This window comes from Equus asinus, chromosome 29, assembly GCF_041296235.1.
Source record: "Equus asinus isolate D_3611 breed Donkey chromosome 29, EquAss-T2T_v2, whole genome shotgun sequence".
NCBI lineage: Eukaryota > Metazoa > Chordata > Mammalia > Perissodactyla > Equidae > Equus > Equus asinus.
In genome coordinates, this window is record NC_091818.1 from 35,434,778 (window position 1) to 35,454,064 (window position 19,287).

The window sequence follows — 19,287 nt, forward strand, 5'->3', positions numbered from 1 at the left end:
TACTGTTTTCTCACCATTAAATAACCAGCTATTGCCAGTACAGAGCTGAACACACATTAGGTACTCAATATTTGTTGACTGAATGAAAGAATGAATGAATGAATTTTCGTAAGTGAATATAGCTTATCAAATACCAAGACCTAGCATTAAAGTGAATTCTTCTAACAGTGAATTCTTCTTTCATCTCTGTACAGTTTGAGTTAGAGAAATCATGTTTTTTTTTCTAAGAGGAAAGTCATTTTCTTTTTCTCTTTGCTGCCTAGTGAATTAAGTCTAAACTCCTTAGTCAGGCATTTGAAGTCCTCTATTAGGATATGCTCTCAAGTTATCCTCCTAGGATTGCTAACTTTCATCTCACACCAGTGGTCCAGCTGAAATGGATGATTATTCCAAATTTTTAAAAATGGACTTCCACACTATTCTGCTATTTGATTCTCTCTGACTGGGTCAAATCTCATCTCTTCTGTTAAGACTTCTCTGAGATTACCTGGGGTGAACATTGTGATGGCCTCCCCATAACTGTTCCTCTTTTCTCTGTCACTTGCCCAATTTTCCATTTGAGAACCATGCCTTCTTCACGTGGGAAGAAGCCCCACTCCATTACTGGTGCTAAAGAGGGGTGAGAACAATTAACATAATCCTACATTCTAGCTATAAATGTTGATTCGGGGATGAGTATGTGATACAAAGCATACCAGAGCCTGAGACTTAGGTAAGTGTTTGCTGGGGTTGCTCACTTTCTCTGATTGAGATAAGGAGGCATGTAGCACTGGAAATTGTTGGCAGCCATCTTGGTTGGATAGGGCCGACGCGATGAGAGGCAGAGAAAGAAGCTGGTCCTTGACAATATCGTTGAGTTCCACAAACCCATCTTCCACCAAGCTTTCAGTGATGTGAGCCAATTATCGTCTTTATTATTTGGGCCAATTTGAGTTGGCTTTTTAAAAAATTTATCACTGTACTGCCCCTCTTCTCATAAACTGGCAACCAGTCTCTCTCCTTAGTAGTTTCTCCTAATACTTTCTCTATACTTCCTATTAGCATATAAGAATAATATCCTATACTAATGAATACATACTTATAAATATACATATATATGTATATACTACAAATATCTATACCATCTGTGCAGTGCAGTACAGTGATTTGTCCACAGTCATAGCTAAACAAACACGTTATTAAACAAACAAATGTCTTTCAATGGTGAGTAAATTTCAAAGTTTACAGTTAATCTAAGTCAATGGATTTACCTTGTTTCTATGAAAATGTTATAGTATGGTTTAAAAACCTTATATAAATATAATAGCTAAAACATATGTTTCTTAGAAGAAAACATGGGTAAATATTTATGATCTTGGCTTGGGCTATGGATTCTTAGATATGACACTAAAAGAAAAACAACCAAAAAATAGACAAATTGGACTTAATCAAAATTGAAAACTTTTGTCCATCAAAGGACATTATCAATAAAGTGAAAAGGCAACCTACAGAATGGGAGAAAGTATTTGCAAATCATATATATGCTAATGGTCAGAATACATAAAGAACTCCTAGAACTTGACAATAAGAAGACAGACAACTCAATGTAAAAAATGGGCAAAGAACTCGAATAGATGTTTCTCCAAAGAAGATATACAGATAGCCAACAGGCACATGAAGGGATGCTCAGGGTCACTAGGGAAATGCAAATCAAAATTATGTGATGCCATTTCACACTCACAAGGATAGTTATAATCACACAAACAGAAAATAACAAGTGTTGGCAGAGATGTGGAAAAATTGGAACCCTGTGTGTTGCTGGTGGGAATGTGCAATGGTTCAGCCACCTTGGAAAACAGTTTGGCAGCTTCTCCATAAGTTAAACATAGAATTACCATATGACCCTGCAATTCCACTCCTAAGTGTATATCCAAAATAACTGAAAAGCAGGTTCTGAAGAAAATACATGTACACACGTGTTCATAGCAGCACTATTCACAATAGCCAAAGGGTGGAGACAACTCAAACGTCCATCAGTGAATGACTGGATAAACAAATTGTGGTATATCCATATGATGGAATATTATTCAGCCATAAAAAGTAATGAAGTACTGATATACGCTACAACGTGTATCAACCTCAAAAATATTGTGCTAAGTGAAAGAAGACAGACACAAAAGGTCACGTATTGTGTGATTCCATTTACATGAAATATCCAGGGTAAATTCATAGAGACAGAAAGCCGATTAGTGGTTGCTAGGTGTGGGGAGAGAGGGAATGGAGAGAAACTGCTTAACGTGTATGAAGTTTCTTTCTGAGGTGATAAAAATGTCTCATAACTACATAGAGGTGGTGGTCGTATGACATTGTAAATGTACTAAAAGCTACTGAATTGTTCTTAGAATGGTTAATTTTATGAGAATTTTATGAAAATGGTTATGAGAATTTCACCTCACTAAAAAAAAAAATCTTATATGAATGAGTAGGTAAGATGCACAAGGCTTTAAATAACATTGCCCCACATAGTGAGAAGTCTAATTTTTTTCCCGAGATTGTAGTCACCTTTTAGTCTTTGTGAATGTATCAATGAGAGGGTCTCAGTTTGGTGCTAGGATGATGGTTGTTAGTATGTCCAACATCTCTAGCATGTGCAAATCCCCTTTTCAACAAAGAGAGAGTGTGCTTTTAGCTCAGAGCCCTCTGTGGGCAACGCTAGCTAAGTAGTTTTAATATCATTGTCTTGTTTTCGGTGTGTTCATTTTTACTTTCATCTTCCATTTATGCTATGTGACACCTGTTTTCCGTTTTAGTGATTCGCATTATACTTTAGATAGTGATGCAAAATTTCCTCTTTAATTTGATTTAAGTAGAAATGTGAGTCAGCTTAAAGAAAAACAATAAGTAAATAATAATACAAATGGACTAATGATTTGCAGGAAATAGCGGAACTCAGATGATTAAATAGGACACACTGGCATAAAGAAACACACTCTACATTTGGAATTTGAGGACCTGAGGCTCTCATGTTTGTGCAATCCTGGACACATCACTTAGCCCCTCTGAGCTACAGTTCCTGCCTACCTCACAGAGCTTTTATGGCAAGTGTTTTACAAATGTTAGTTATTATTATTAAGTTATTTGTGTTGGGTATTGTCTATTGCAGGAACTGCATTGCCTAGAGTCCCTTGGCAGCACAGGTCTGATAAGGTTTAAGTTCTGCCAGGGAGATGCACTCATGGGCTTTCAACAGCGTAAGGAGCATGTCATTCTTCCTCCAGTAGCAGCAGCTGACATGAAGTTTTGATAGACATAAATTTTTGCAGCGAAGCTAGACTCCAATGAGTGTCCCTAACAGTTATCAGTTTCTACACTGCAGGGGAGCTCTGACACTGACCGTGATTTCCTATCATTTTTCTGACCTCTGGGTACAGCAGCTTCCTGACATCAGGTCCACAGCTGATGTGGAATAACCAGAAAGTTAGTGGTGGTCCCCTCTCAACCATCATCCACCACTCCTTCCAAAGACTTTGCATGCATCAGATTCCCTGTGTTAAATATCTTTCTGTTGATAATACCTTGTGTATTCCTCACTAAACCGTTACTGATATTATTAATTTTTTAGAATTTAGAAAAAACTTACATTTAATAATAATACAATAAGAGTTAACATTTGTTGAGTGTTTACTAACTACTCATCAATGGGCTAATCATTTTACATGCATAATCTCATTTAGTTCTCTTAAGAACCCTATGAGGTAGTTTCTATTACTATCCTTATTTTCCAGGGGAAGAAACTGAGGCAGAGAGTTACAGACTAACCCAGGTCTGAGAGGCGGCCAGCAGTGGAGTTAGGATTTGAACTCGGGCTGTCCGAATCCAGCGAGTGCGCAGTGACGCCACACTAGAATGCCCTTCCCCTTGCACAAAAAAGTTTACTTCGGGTCTCCAACATAGTCTACTTCAGGTCTGAAACCAGAAGTATTTTGGAAGTCGGAAGTTTCAGTTTTTAGAAGGGTGACACAGGACATATACTGCATTTTACTTGTGGGGCAGCGTAAGTGGTGTCTGGGACAGGAACTTGTAATCAAACAGTTCAGCTACCAAATGAGTGTTCATATTAAATAAGATAAAGAACATAAATAGCCAAAAGAAAGTTCGGTTGCTACCAAATGAGTTTAGGTGCCAAACTTAAGAAAAAAACTTTTGATTTTCAGAGGTTTGTGGATTTCAAAATTGCAGATTAGGAATTATGGACCTGAGGGTTTCAGGAACTATTAGCAAACAGAAAAGATAAGCTGAGTAGGTAAAGAAATATATATTTTTTCCATCTATTATTTTAATTGAGTCTTTAGTCTGGCCACTTGTGACCACTCCTTTGTTCCTTTTTTTTAGCCAAAGCATGTGGGCAAGGACTTATTTCATGTCCTTTTAAGTCAAATGTAACTGCAAGTATATTTACTTTGCAGACACCAAAAGGTTAAGGTCATCAAGTTGTTTCACAATGCCCCATGTATTACCCCACCTCAGAAGAAAGAACCAGACAGAAATCAGCAACTTAGTAGTGAAAAACAAGTCCTGGGATACTTTAGGATATGTTACAGTTTACCTGGTTCCTCTATAACTTGACCTCCTTATATGGTATTACTTTGATAAAGTTATTTATTTATTAAGGTTTTAGCTAGAATATAGGTAAACATAGCTTTAACACTTTATTTTCAATGAACTTATTCCAGTTATCTGTAGGTGGGTAACAAACCCCCCCCTTAAGTCAATGGCTTAAAACAACAATTTATTATTGCTCTCATGGTTCCATGAGTTGACTGGGCTCAGCTGAGATGTCCTCATTCGGGGTTTCTCATGGGGTTGCACAGTTGAGGCTCAAGGCATCTGAAGGCTTGATGGTGTTGGACGTCCAAGATCCACATGGCTAGCAGCTGATGCTGGCTGTTGGCTGGGGGCTCAGCGAAGGTTCAGACCACCCCTATGTGGCCTTCCCATGTGACATGGGCTTCTTGCAGCGTAGTGACTGAGTTCGAGGAGGGAGTGCACTGAGAGTATGTATTTCAGAGATCCAAGTGAAAGCTGCAAGCCTTCTTATGATTTAACCTTCGAAATCATTTAACATCACTTCCACCCTATTCTTTTGGTCAAAAGTGAGCCTCAGGGCCAGCCTAGATTCAAGAGGAGGAGGATATAAAACGAGGTGAATATGGAGGCATGGTTCATTTGGGAGCCATTTCTGAAAACTAGCTAGCACAATTTACTCAGATTTATGTGTACAAGAGTTTAAAAGTTAATTCAAAAATCATATACACAGAGGCAAGAGTTTTATCGCCCTACAATGAAGACAAAAATTGTACTTGAAGTTTTTCAATATCTTAGAATACTTTTTAATGTATTAACTCTGCTTGATGAGACAAACAAAAAATAAATAAGTGGCTTGACATCTAAGAAGTGGTCAAATGGAGAACTGAAGCCTGGCAACTATAAGTTAAGCAGGCAGAAGAAATTCTCCAAAGCTATAAAAACATAAGGAGACAGTTTTCAAATGACATGGCATCATTTAAGGTTTCTGGCAAACCATGATAACCGTTTTGATATGTAATCAAGAGCAGGGTGGCTTGTGAGCAAAAGAACAGAGGAGATAATGACCAGTCATTCCTTTTCTTTTCTTTTCTTTTTGTTTTGAGTCACAGACCTTTTTGAGCATATGAGAAAAGTTAGGAACTTTCTGTCCAGAAAAAATGGATACTGTTCCTTCCTCTTTTTCTTCATTCTTTCCTCCCTCCTTCCCTCTCTTTCTTTCTCTCTCCCTCCCTTGCTTCATTCCTTCTATAGTTATTTATGGAGGGCTGATTCTGTGTCAGGCACTGATCTGGACCAAACGCTAGAGTAGGGGAGAAGACAGAGAAGTTCCTCAGTCTCATGGCGTGCACATTCTTAAGACAGGGAAACGGAACAAAACCCAAGTACACCAATGAATAGATAAGACGATCTCAGATAGTTGTACATAACAAACTACGTATACAACACCTTGCACACAATTTTGTGCGGTTCGCACTCCTTCTATGGACTCTTCTTCCCTGCTCTGCAATCAATAGCTTCTCTTTTAAACCAAAGGATGTTTTTAATACAAGCAGTGTGGTTGTAGCTGTCCGTTATCCATGGCTATTTCGCTTATACTGAGTACACAGATGTTGACTGTTTTTTTTTTCAACCACGAAGAACAATTATGTGGAGTGTCATTGAAACTGACTTTCCTAACCAATGGAAGAGCATTGGTTCCTTATGAAATTTCAGAAAGTACTGCTGCTGGTGAGGATGAAGATGTGCTCTGCAAGGCTTTCCACAGCTTTATTAAAAAAAAAAAAAAAATCCCCTCCCTGTTTAGGGAACTATCTGCTTCCCCCTCCTAAAGCAAAATAAAATGGATCAAATAGCCCTGGATTCACATTTGGAAGTCTCAATTTACAGGCGACTCAAAGGACTTACCCTTTCAGCCATATTCTGAAGATGACAGGGAAAGATGCATGATTCTCATTGGAGAATTTTTTTCTCTATGTCCTATGTTCTTATGTTTTTACCACAAATTGTACTCCTGGCCTTAGTTATTATGGCATCCTGTGGGGGATTTAAACATATACTTTGACTTCTGGCCACATTTTAAGTCTTTCCATTAGCATAACATATAACTTTTGCAAAAATAAAATGCAAATATCCATCTATCTTATTCCATTATGACACATGAGATGTAGTTCTAAACCTTTGGTATTTGTGAAATATTTTAATTGGTATTACAAACTGTTACTCCATTTCTCTTCTCACTTTTTGGTGCTTTATGGATATCAAGCTTTTACCCTATTGTCATTTAAAGGGTAGTTTAACATCTGGCATTTCATGTTGGAGTGGATACAATCATGGGGTAAGTATAATCTAAATAAAATTATTTGGGAGTTGGTAAAATAAGACCCTGTGGTCAAATCCACCTATTTCCACAAGTAAATCTTTAGTGGGACATAGCCACACTCATTCTTTTACATATTGTCTATGGCTGCTTTTGTGTTTACTATCTTTACCCTTTAAGAAAAAATTTGCCCATCTCTCAAATAGAGGAAAAATGATTCTATCTTTATTTCCTTGGTAGTTGTTGATATAAATTCCATATTTATTATTGGCCATAGATCAGTGAATTTGCATCCCTACCACGTGACAAACACTTCTCTGGAGACTTGGCACTTAAAGAAATATAAAAATCTGTGTTTATAGTTTAACAATACGTCTAAGATGCTTAATAACAAAAATGATGGCAAGCCCCTGAAATTATACCTAAGAACAAATACAGGTTTTATAATGAGGTGACACAACTCACTGGTGACACTATGACCTGGGGAAAAATGTGGGGATTTCTGAATCTTAATAATCCTGTAGCGTCAGTGTGCTATCGTTGAAGTCTAAAATTGAGTCAATGGTGCTCATAATTAAGACCAAAATAAAGTTTTAAAAATTACCCATATAATTTATGGAAAAATGTATCTGGAATTTCCACTTTGTTTTGCCCAATAAGCCTGTGGCCAGGGTTGTTCTTCCAAAGTCCCATAAACTCATTAACTAGGGACTTGGGGTTTTTGGTTATGATGTTTGCAGTGATGTGTCTTGAGTAAGATCTCTTGAGTGTCTCTGGGGTTCCCAGCATCTCCTGAAATGATGAGAGCTCAACCACAAACATGGCAATTTAATTCGATGGACATTCACTGACGGCCTAGCAAGTGCAATCTGCTGGTCCACTAAGGGCAACCCGCTGTATGAGTAGAGGCTCCCGCCTTCCAGAAATTCAGAACATCCCCATCTGGGTGACCCATAATCAGAGCATTCCATAACTTTTGGAGAAGTGTTTGGGTGTTGAAAAAGTTTCCCGTATCCTGCCAACTCCTGATCTGTTTTTACCCCAATTCTTATATCAAACTATTTATGCCATTTTTGGATCGGGATCATAAAAATAAACACTAGTCTTCATGAATTTGGTTTAAATGAATGAAGACCCAAAGGCAAGTATAAATGTATTTTTGTCAAAGAGTGTACAATTAAGATCACAACACTTGTGAGCTGGGAGCCTTAGAGACCAGCTAAGACCTAGCCTGATGCACAGTTCTTAAAGTTTGCATCCTTCCAAAGAGCCTGTGACACCCCCTCCCCCATCCCTGTCTCCCATATTGCACACAACACCCAGTTTCTTGGTGTCCGTTTTCACCAGCTGGAAAAGAGAGATAATAACAACGGTTCAGAGTTGCCAGCTTTAGTAATTCTAGTTCCTGGAATCAAGGACAGGAAGCCTTTTAGTTATTTGCACAGCCTAACTTTTCTAGCGTCTCTTGAATAAATCATTTGACTGTCAGCTAATTACAGTGTCGGAAAGTTTACCTCATTCATCTTTTTATGGCATCTCTTAATGGAAGACCCTGGAGGTTAAATCTCTTGACAGTTTCCCTGATATAAAAAAGGCAAGCTGACCTAGAGAAAGACGGGACAAATGATGAACCTTTGCGACGTTTTAAGCAGCAAGGGGATCTTACACAGTAGCCTATTTAAAGTAGTGCTGGTTTGAACACTTAGATGAAGTTCCCGAAGAATGATCGAAATGCGACTTTTGTCAGAAGCAATGCCTTTTTCTTGAAAGAATAGTTATTTTGCACTTACTACCTACCCAGCACTCGCTTATTCCAGGTAACGACCCTACGAGGCAGGTACAATTATTATGCCACTTTACAGATGAAGAAACGGGGACAGAGAGAAAATTAAAAGGGTGCCCAGGGTCTGACAGCTGGTGAGTAGCTGAGCCAGAAATGAAGCACGGGCGTTCTGGCTGCAGAGAGCATGCTCTTGGCCATTGCTCTGTTGACCTCACGCCTGCTCTCAGCCATCCCTTGACCTGTCACTTGGACACCAGCTTAAGCCTGTCGTTTTGTGCAACGCCTGGAAGCCCGCTCGAGGTCCTGACTCTCCGCTCCGGCCCAGGCCTCCTTCCCGGGACTCCCGGGGGACAGACGCGCCGCTCTGGCCGAGGATCCCGGGAAGCGCTCGCGCGCCCCGCAGCCCTGGAAGCGCGCCCCCGCGGACGGCGGGAACGCGGCCGCGGCGCGCACGTGCCGCCGGGAAGGGGCCGCCCGGGGCGCGCCAAGATGGCGGCGGCCGCGGCCGCAGCGGCGACGGTTGGCGGCGGGCCGTGAGGCGGGCGGGGCCGGCGGCGCGGAGGCGGGGTCCCCGGGCGAGCCGCCCTGGGAGGCGGGGGCCGTTTCCATAGCGGCGGCAGGAGGTGTCGCGCCGGGGAACTTCCTGGTTCCCGGGCTCGGCTGCGCCGGGATCCTCTTGGAAGGGAAACAATGGGGCGGAGGGCACTGCGGTAGCCGCCGCCGCCGCCGCGCCGGAGCTGCTCGGCCGCCCGCGACTCCCCGCGCGGCCCCTCCGCCGCCGCCGCCGCCGCCGCCGGGCCCGTCCGGAGGTAACTTCGCTTCCTCCCCTCCCGCCGCCAGGGGCCGGCCAGCGGCGGCGGGCTCGCCGGGCTTCCCTCCCTCCGAGGTGGCCCCGGGGAGCCGGACGCCGCCATTCCCGACCCCGGGGGAGTGGCCGGCCGGCCTCCTCAGCCCTCCCGGGGGCAGGCTGCGGAAACTTGCGAGCGGTCGTCCCGTCCCCCCGGAACCTGGATCGCGGGTTCTGCGGGCGTGCTGGGCAGGGGGCGGGGGCGCTGGGGCGCAGCGCGGGGGGCGTGCGGGGAGGGTCTGCGGGCACCGCGCGGGATGGGGCCTGGGGGCCGGGGAAGGGACCGGGCTCGCCGGGCTCTGCGGGGAAGGAGACCCTCCGCCTCCCCCTCCCCCCGAGCCAGTTTCGGTCCCCGGGAGACGTGTCTCCCGTGCAAGTTTCAGTTGCGTCCTCCGGAGTCCAAGCGGGCAGGACCCGGGCAGACTCCGTTCTTTTAAATTACTGCCTTCGTGCCGCGGGACTTTGGTTCGGCCAGGCGAGGGGAGGATGGGGTGAGGGAGGGAGCCGGAGAGGCTGCCTGGAAGTCGGTGCGCCTTGGCAAAGTTTGCACAATAGTTTGGAGCTAACCGCCGGGTGATGGTGCGGCGTTTCTAACGCAGGAGAATGGTGACTCGCAGGTATTTTCATGCCAGAAAATGCGAGGCGTCTGTGCATCCGCGGGGGGACATTTCTGTAAACTGGAGATTAAACTCTGCCCGCCCCCCTTTCCCCCCTCACCTTAATCCACAGATGCTTTTTAGTTCGGTAGACTTGAACGTGAGTTAGATGAGTTCCTTATGGCGCTGGGAAGGATTTCTCAATGGGAGCAATACTCAGTCATTGGAAATAATGTGACACAAATGGGAAAAAAAAAGTGGGGACGCGATCTTAAATATTTCGCTTGCTGGAAGAAAGTGATTTCAGTGCTGTATTAATCCATACATAAAGAGAACGAAGTCTTGGGGATAGGTAATTAATACTTCGTAGCTCAGAAAAGTTGGACAGAACTTTAGAGAGCACCCTGGCCAACTCGCTCATGTATTGTGTCTCTGGGAAGTTCTGTTAGAGGGAAGTCAGGGTACTTTTTTCTAAGTCATCTTAAGAAGAATTAAATTAGCCAGCAGCGAATGAACAGTGGTTCCTTTGCTTTTATTTCTCCCTCCGTCAGACCCCAAAGTTAGAAAAAATATTTCTGAGTTTTGCTGTTGGTTTATAATAAAGTTTGTAAACTAGTTTATTACTGAAGAGGGATGTTGATCCTATGTTGTGTTCTACATAGACAATTGAAACGTGTCAAAATATAAAAGGAGAAAAATTATACTAGTAAAAGTATAAATTTTTAAAGGAAAATCATAGTCTTAATTGCAAATACAGGTGTTTTGAGTTAATAGACAATCCTTTGCTGATTATGTATTTAAAGAATTAGTATGTTGTCACAAAGGCATTCAAAGAAGCATAGTTTGCCAAACATTAAGGATTTAGCCCCCGAGTCTTGGTGTTGGTGTCTACTTACTCTTTGTAGCTGGCCTGTTGGACTCTCTGGATGTATAGTCCGTGTTTCTGGTGAGGATAGCCCATTACCAGATTAGCAGTGTTTTGACATGAAATAGCTCCTGGTGAGGACACAGCCATTGGTTAAAGAAGCCAGTAAGTAGAAGTGTCGGCTTTGGCACCAGCTGTTAATTGACTGCTCCATTGGGAACCAAGCCAACTTCCTGGCATGGCAGGTCCAATCTGGGCCTCCGGTGCCAAGCAGAGGTTGCACTAGTCAGTCTTTGCCCCTGTGTGCAAGTCTATCTCCAGGCAATGTTCCATTTTGTAGCCAGTGAAAAAGAGGTCGGTAAACTTCATGTAGTGGCAAACTGGAAACGAAATAACTTTGGTTAGAAAGTGCGAGGAATGTTAAGGCAATTTGAAGCTGGCAAAAAGACTTAGCCACAGTGTAAAACTTTGGGAATTGCTACTTCAGTTAGGAAGAGACAAGTGATTACATTCTCTGGTTTATGTTTGCAATTTCACTTTAATGTTATCAACAATACTCAGGCCATCTGTTACCAGAAAGTTGTAGTTTTTTCCTTCAGTGCGATTTTTGCAAGGTATAGTGCATTTTTAGATGTGATTTATTTGTATTTAGAGTCTCATTTTTTTTTTCTTTAAAAAGTATCTCAGTTTTTACTGTGGAAGTCAGTACAAAAGTAATAGTAATTTGAAAGGAATTTGACTTCCAGCACACTCCGTTGTAGGATGTGGGGATGAGAGCCTGGGAATTACTGTCACAAACACTGGGATTGTCCACTGGTCTGTGCCATTTCCAAGCTATGTTACTTCCTGCACATAACTTAGTTTTTTAAAGCTTGTTTGTTTGTAAAATTGGGGGGAATCATACATTCAACTTTGTTTATTCGACAAATATTTCTTGAGTGCCTTCTGTATGCCCCAAGACTTCGTGTTAGGTGCCTTGGTTTCAGCAACAAGTGGGCTAAGTCTTTTTGAAAAGCAGTCCAGGGAGCTATAAAGCCTGTGACTGGGGAGCCTCCCTTGATTTGGAGGTGTCAGGGCAAGCTTCCCTGAGGAAGGGGCTTGTAAGACCTGAGGATGAGGGGGAGATAGTGGGAGAAAAGGGGAAGTGGGCGGGTGGGGCGCTCTGAGGCTGAGAGAAGAGCATGTACACCATCCCTGAAGAGACGGCTGTGAAGATTGAATGGGAATGCGTGTGTGTTAGATCGTGCCCCCTGGCACACCATCAGCTGCTGTTACTGATACAGAAAAGGCTCTCGGCACCGTCCTCCAGTCCTCTGGAGGAAGGGGCTCAGTTCTGTTCCATAGCCGTTACGAAGGGGGAGTCCGTCTAATCGACTAACCACGCCAGACCCGGAAAGGACTGCACACTTTGGTGTCTACTGTCATAACTCGGGCACGGCTTACTTGTTAGTTTCTATAGCTGTAAAACTGGGATTAAATGTTAAATAAAAGATTCTTTGATTTCTTTACGGAGATACTATATGATGTGAGTATAGTATTTTGATTTAGTTTTGATAGCATTTTCCCTTGGAAGAGATTAAACTGTCTTATTTAAAATATCTTCTCCTGGGGCTGGCCCTGTGGCATAGTGGTTGAGTTCACACGCTCTGCTTTGGCGGCCCGGGGATTCCCCTGTTCGGTTCCTGAGCACTGACCTAGCACTGCTCATCAAGCCATGCTGACGCAGTGTCCCACAAAGAATAACTAGAAGGACCTAGAACTAGGATATACAACTATATACTGGGGCTGTGGGGAGAAAAAAAAAAAAGGAAGATTGGCAACAGATGTTAGCTCAGGGCCAATCTTCCTCACCAAAAAAAAAAGAAAGAAAGAAAGAAAGAAAGAAAAAGAATGCTGCCAGTATCAACAATAACAAAAAAATCTATTCCTCACAAAATGGTAGTAGCAATTCACCCTAAAATAAAAAATGTTTAGTAAGTGGCAGGTAGTTTCACTTGCGTATAGGAAGATCAAGAGTGACTCGAGTTTCATGTCTTGTTTGCTTAAGTGTTTTTGGCTCTAAAGAGATTATTTAATTATTCTCTAATAGAGGTACACATTGTACCTGTGTCTTGCTCACATTGATATGAGTATAGAAAAAGTTATAATTTTATCCTGGAATTTTCCTTTCACTGAGTTAAATATTAGAGTAACATTTTTCATGAAATAAGTGAAAGAATATCATTTTTAAGCTTATTGTATGAATTTCAGTTAGTAATGTTGTATAGATCAGTAATGGCAAATTAATATTTTATTATGGAATTAATGCAGTATTTATAAGCCACTTGGCTCTCTAGGCTTTTTGTTCCTGTTTTTTTTGTTTGGGTTTGGCCTTTTTAATGCTTATTAGCATATTTGTGGTAAGAAAAGATAAGATGAAATAAGATTTTGAAAAGTCAGTCACAATGGAAAAAACTGAATAGATGTGGAGGTTAAAATTGATAAAAGTTAGGTATGTGTGCCCTGGCTAGATATTTCTGTGTATTTTGTTGATTTCTATTATAAAAATTAGTGAATTGGCATATAATAACCCTTTATTGACATTAATGTTTAAAAATTTAAAAAATCTATTTGTTTCACCTGTTCCATGTTCTATTTTTCTTTTTCTAGCTTTGTTTTGGGATTGGTGTTGCCAGTCTTCCTCTTTTTGCTTGAGGAAGATTGTCCCTGAGCTAACATCTCTGCCAATCTTCCTCTCTTTTGTATGTGGGATGCTGCCACCGCATGGCTTGATGAAGGGTGTGTAGGTCCGCCCCTGGGATCCGAACTGGCGAACCCTGGGCCACTGAAGTGGAGCAGGTGAACTTAACCACTATGCCACCAGGCTGACCCCTGGATTTATTTTTTAAAAAATATTTGTTACATTTCCTCCTTTTTTATTAGCTTGGGGTTATATATTCTTTTACTACTCCTTTAGTGTTTGCCTAAGAAATTCTGAAATGTATTTTTGACTTATCAAAGTGTAATATTAATTGAAACTTTCACCCTTTTTCCAGGTAATGCAAGATGTTTAAAAACATTGAAGTCAATTTCCTTCCTCTTTACCTATTTTGTTGTTATCATGTTTTTAAAAGCATGTGTATTTTAAACCCCAAAGATGTATTTCTATCATTTTATGCTGTTATTATTCAATGAGACTTACTGCATTTTCTTTTCTTTGATTCCTTCTTGCATTACTGACCTTCCATCTGGAATAATTTTCCTTCTGTCTGAAGAATACTCTTTAGTATTTTATTTAGAGTGGATCTAGTATTGACAAATATTCAATCTTTTTGTTTGAGAATGTTTTTATTTCACCTACATTCTTGAAAGGTACATTTTGCTAGATATAGAATTCTAGATTGGAAATACATAATACAGATCTTTATATGTTAGTTCTTTGGAGAAGAGATTATTCTGTAGTATTTGGCTTTGTTTCTATTGAGAAGTCAGCTGTAGTCTTTGCTGCTTTATTGGTAATTTGTTTCTTTCTCAGGCTGTTTTTTAAGATTTTCTTTTTGTCTTTGGATTTCAGATGATTTTCTCTCTCTCTCCTTTTGTGGGCTATTTACCTTTGATGCTGTGACTTGATGTCTCTCATCAGTTTTGGATAGTTCTCAGCCATCAGCCTGTCAAATATGCTTCTTCCCCATTCTCTTGCTTAATCTTTCTGGGACGGCAGTTACGTAGTGTTAGATCTCAGTGAATCCCCTATGTATTTCACCTGTCCTCTTTATTTTCCATTCTTTTGTTTCTCTTTTGTTCTGGATATTTTCTTCTGGCCTATCTTCCAGTTTACTAAGTTCATCTTCATCTCTGTCCAATCTGCTATTAAATGTATTTTCTGGGTTCTTAATCTTGGTTGTTATATTTTTCATTCTAGAATTATTTGATCTTTTAGAAATCTGCAGTGCCACTTTATAGTTTCCAGTTCCCTATCAGAATTTTCAAGCTTTGCACGTATCCCTCTGGGCAGAGGAAATAAGCATGGCAACTCTATCCCAGAGTCATGCAGAGTTTTTTTCTGTGGTCTGTCATTTCTTGAGGACTCTCATCTCCTTGTGCACCTGCTTATATTTGATTGTGTACTGTTTATTATATGTGAAAAACTATTTCTAGATGAAATTATAGATTTAGCTAAGGACTTTTCTGTTGCTTTTGCCAGGCATTTAGGATCACCTTTATCCAAATTGAGATTTCTAAAAAATTTTTTATTCCATTGAGGTCATCATAGTTTATAACATTGTGGAATTTCAATTGTATATTATTATTTGCCTGTTACCATATATATGTGCCCCTTTATCCTTATGCCCATCCCCCAACCCCTTTCGCCTCTGGTAACCACTAGTCTGTTCTCTTTGTCCATATATTTGTTTATCTTCCACATATGAGTAAAATCATGTGGTGTTTGTCTTTCTCTGTTGGTCTTATTTTGCTTAACATAATACCCTCAACATCCATCCATAGTGTTGCAAATGGTACGATCTCGTCTTTTTTTATGGCTGAGTAGTATTGCATTGTATATGTATACCACATCTTCTTTATCTAGTCATCAGTTGATGGGCACTTGGGTTGTTTCCGTGTCTTGGCTATTGCGAATAATGCTGCAATGAACATAGGGTTACATAAGTGTCTTTGAATTGTTGATTTCAAGTTCTTTGGTAAATACCCAGTAGTGGGATAGCTGGGTCATATGGTATTTCTGTTTTTAATTTTTGAGAAATCTCCATGCTGTTTTCCATAGTGGCTGCACCAGTTTGCATTCCCACCAGCAGTGTATGAGGGTTCCCTTTTCTCCACATTCTCTCTAACATTTGTTGTTTTCAGTTTTGGTAATTATAACCATTCTAACAGGTATAAGGTGATATCTCATTGTGGTTTTGATTTGCATTTCCCTAATGATTAGTGATGTTGAACATCTTTTCATGTGCCTATTGACCATTTGTACTTCTTGTTTGGAAAGATGTCTCTTCATATCCTCTGCCCATTTTTTGATCAGGTTGTTTTTTTGTTGTTGAGTTGTGTGAGTTCTTTGTATATTTTGGAGATTAACCCCTTGTTGGATATGTGATTTGCAAATATTTTCTCCCAGCTGGTGGGTTGTCTTTTCATTTTGTTCCTGGTTTCCTTTGCCTTGCAGAGGCTTTTTAGTCTGATGAAGTCCCATTTGTTTATGTTTTCCTTTGGTTTCCCTTGTCCAAGTAGACGTGGTATTCAAAAAGATCCTTCTAAGACCATGTCAGAGAGTGTACTTCCTATATTTTCTTCTAGGAGTTTTATGGTTTCATATCTTACCTTCAAGTCTTTAATCCATTTTGAGTTAATTTTTGTGTATGGGGAAAGATACTGGTCTGCTTTCATTCTTTTGCATGTGGCTCTCCAATTTTCCTAACACCATTTATTGAAGAGACATTCCTTTCTCCATTTTATGTTCATAGCTCCTTTGTCGAACATTAGCTGTCTGTAGATGTGTGATTTTATTTCTGGGCTTTCAATTCTGTTCCATAGATCTGTATGTCTGTTTTTGTACCAGTACCATGCTGTTTTGATTACTGTAGCTTTGTAGTATAATTTGAAGTCAGGGATTGTGATGTCTCCAGTTTTGTTCTTTTTTCTCAGGATTCCTGTAACTGTTCAGGGTCTTTTCTTGCCCCATATGAATTTTAGGATTCTTTCTTCTATTTCCTTTAAGGATGTCATTGGGATTCTGATTGGGATTGCATTGAATCTGTAGATTGCTTTAGGTAGTATGGACATTTTAACTGTGTTTATTCTTCCAATCCATGTGCATGAAATATCTTTCCATTTCTTTATGTCATCATCAATTTTTTTCAGTAATGTCTTACAGCTTTCATTATATGGATCTTTCACCTCCTTGGTTAAATTTATTCCTGAATATTTTATTCTTTTTGTTGCGATTGTAAGTGGGATTGTATTCATGACTTCTCTTTCTGTTAGTTTATTATTAGAATATAGAAATGCAACTGATTTTTGCAAGTTGATTTTGTCCCCTGAAACTTAGCTATAGTTGTTATTTCTAATAATTTTCCAATGGATTCTTTAGGGTTTTTAATATATAAAATCACATCATCTGTAAACAGTGTTTCATTTCTTTCTTGCCAATTTTGATACCTTTTATTTCTTTTTCTTGCTTAATTGCTCTGGCCAAAACCTCCAGTACGATGTTGAATAAGAGTGGCGAGAGTGGTCACCCTTGTCTTGTTCCTGTTCTCAGAGGGATGGCTGTCAGTTTTTCCCTCAAATTGAGATTTTTGTGAGAATCTGTGCCAGGGCTGGTTTAGTTGACTTCCATGTTATCCCTCCTTCTAGAACTCAGCTTTTTGAGGTCTTATTGCAGAGCAGGGGCGGCTCCCTTGGTGGATCTTGTACTCTGACCCGTTGTCTTCCTAGCCTGCAAGGCTGCCCAAGTGCAGTTTTGCCTCTCAGGCACCTCTTGGGATTAGGCAGACATTTCCAGGAAGAAAGAAGCCCCCAGCTGCCGTGCTTCTCATTCTGGATTCCTGCCCTCACTTGGACTGTGGCTGGTAATTCCTCATTATCTTGTTAGCCCACCTCCCTTTTAAAATTAAGGTATAATATATATAAAATAATGTGCACTAATCTTTAATGTATACCCTGGAAGAATTTTTATAAATATAGTAAAGTGTATAATCACACTCAGTTCACTATATAGAACATTTTTGCCACCTCAGAAGGCTCTGTCAGTCTCCTTCCCAATCAATGCCACCTTCCTCTCTTGCCTCAGGTAACAATTACTCAGTTTTCTAACACCAGGATTAGTTTTGCATTTTCTAGCTTTTCATTAAAATGGTATCATTGAGCATGTACTCCCTTGCGTCTGGCTTCTTTCATTCAACATTATATCAGTGAGATTCAGCTATATTTTGCCTGAGGCAGTAGTGTTTCTTTTTTATTGCTTGGTACTGGTTTTAGATATTGTGGCATCTAAAAAATTGCCTCGAAACTCAGTGACTTAATGATGACATCTATTTTCCTCACCAATCTGCTTGTTTCTGCCTCATTTTGTTTTGAGTAGGATGCTTGAAGGCTGGGCCTAGTATTGTTTGACGCTTTGCTCACATGTCTGGTGGTTGATGACAGAACACCTCAGTGTGGCCTGAGTGTGCTAACTACGTGGTGGCCGGGTTCCAAGGGCAAGTGTCCCACCCGCGTGTGGTGTGGAGAGGGCTGGAGAGCGCATGAGCCAGCCACACGCTGTGATGCCTCTTGGGACAGCCTTGGCGCCTCCACTGTGGTCTGTTCTTTGAGGCAGTGGTAAGCCTCCCCAGGTTTAAAGAGAGGGGGAACACACTCTGCCTCTTGATGGGGAGGGGCAAGATTCTGGAAGAGCATGTGAGAGCAGAAATAATGCAGTGACCATTATTGGAAATTACAGTCTGCCGTAGTGGTAACCGAATACACGAAAATATCACAATTTATTTATCCATTCTACTTTTAATAGACATTTGGATTGTTTCCAGTTCTTGGCTGTTGCAGTAAAGCTGCTATGAACATGCTTATACATGTATTTTGTTGGACATATGCACTCCCTTCTTTTGGATATATCCCTAGGAATGGAATTACTGGGTAATAGGTACACATACATTTAGCTCTAATAGTAACTATCAGTTTTCCTAAGTGGTTGTACCAATTTCTACCTTCTGGTATTTTTTCTTTTTTTCTGAGGAAGACCAGCCCTGAGCTAATATCTGCTGCCAATCCTCCTCTTTTTGGTGAGGAAGAGTGGCCCTGAGCTAACATCCGTGCCCATCTTCCTCTACTTTATATGTGGGAGGCCTGCCACAGCATGGCTTGCCAAGTGGTGCCATGTCTGCACCCGGGATCCAAACCGGTGACCCCGGGCCACCGAAGCAGAGTGTGCACACTTAACTGCTGCGCCACTGGGCCGGCCCCTACCCTCTGGTATTTTTAATAATTTGAAAATATACTTAATATATATTTTGTATCTAGCTTTTTATTGTCTTCAAGCAAGAGCGTTGCTCTGTAATACCTGGTCTAGCTTTGTGGGAAATACAGGTGCCTTATCTTGTCTTTTATATAACTTTTTATGTGTTTGTCTTTTACTTTCCCAGCTGGATGCTTAGTTCTTGGAATGTAGGGACCAGGTAGAAGAGTCTGATTGTGAAGTAATAGGCTAATTTTTAAAGCAATGTTTTAGAATATGTATTCAGATTAGTGCTAAGAGTAGTTACCATTGGCACACTATTTAGATTAATTGCTGAAGAGAAATTTCTTTTTAGAAATTACTTTTTG

At 40.8% G+C, this 19,287-nt stretch overlaps 1 protein-coding gene across 9 annotated transcripts in view; it reads left to right on the plus strand.

Annotated features, from left to right (window-relative positions):
* Positions 1-19,287, plus strand: part of USP6NL (USP6 N-terminal like) — a 254,559-nt gene that overhangs the window by 85,206 nt on the left and 150,066 nt on the right. For 4 of the 9 annotated variants that reach the window (XM_070501185.1, XM_070501189.1, XM_070501183.1 and 1 more), the window contains exon 1: positions 9,286-9,475. The exons of 3 other annotated variants lie outside the window; for them this stretch is intronic. The gene's annotated coding sequence lies outside the window, so the exon portion shown is untranslated. Of the gene's footprint in view, positions 1-9,235; positions 9,476-13,204; positions 17,538-19,287 lie in introns of those variants that run through there. 2 more of the 9 variants (XM_044761879.2, XM_070501184.1) reach the window with 2 other exon arrangements.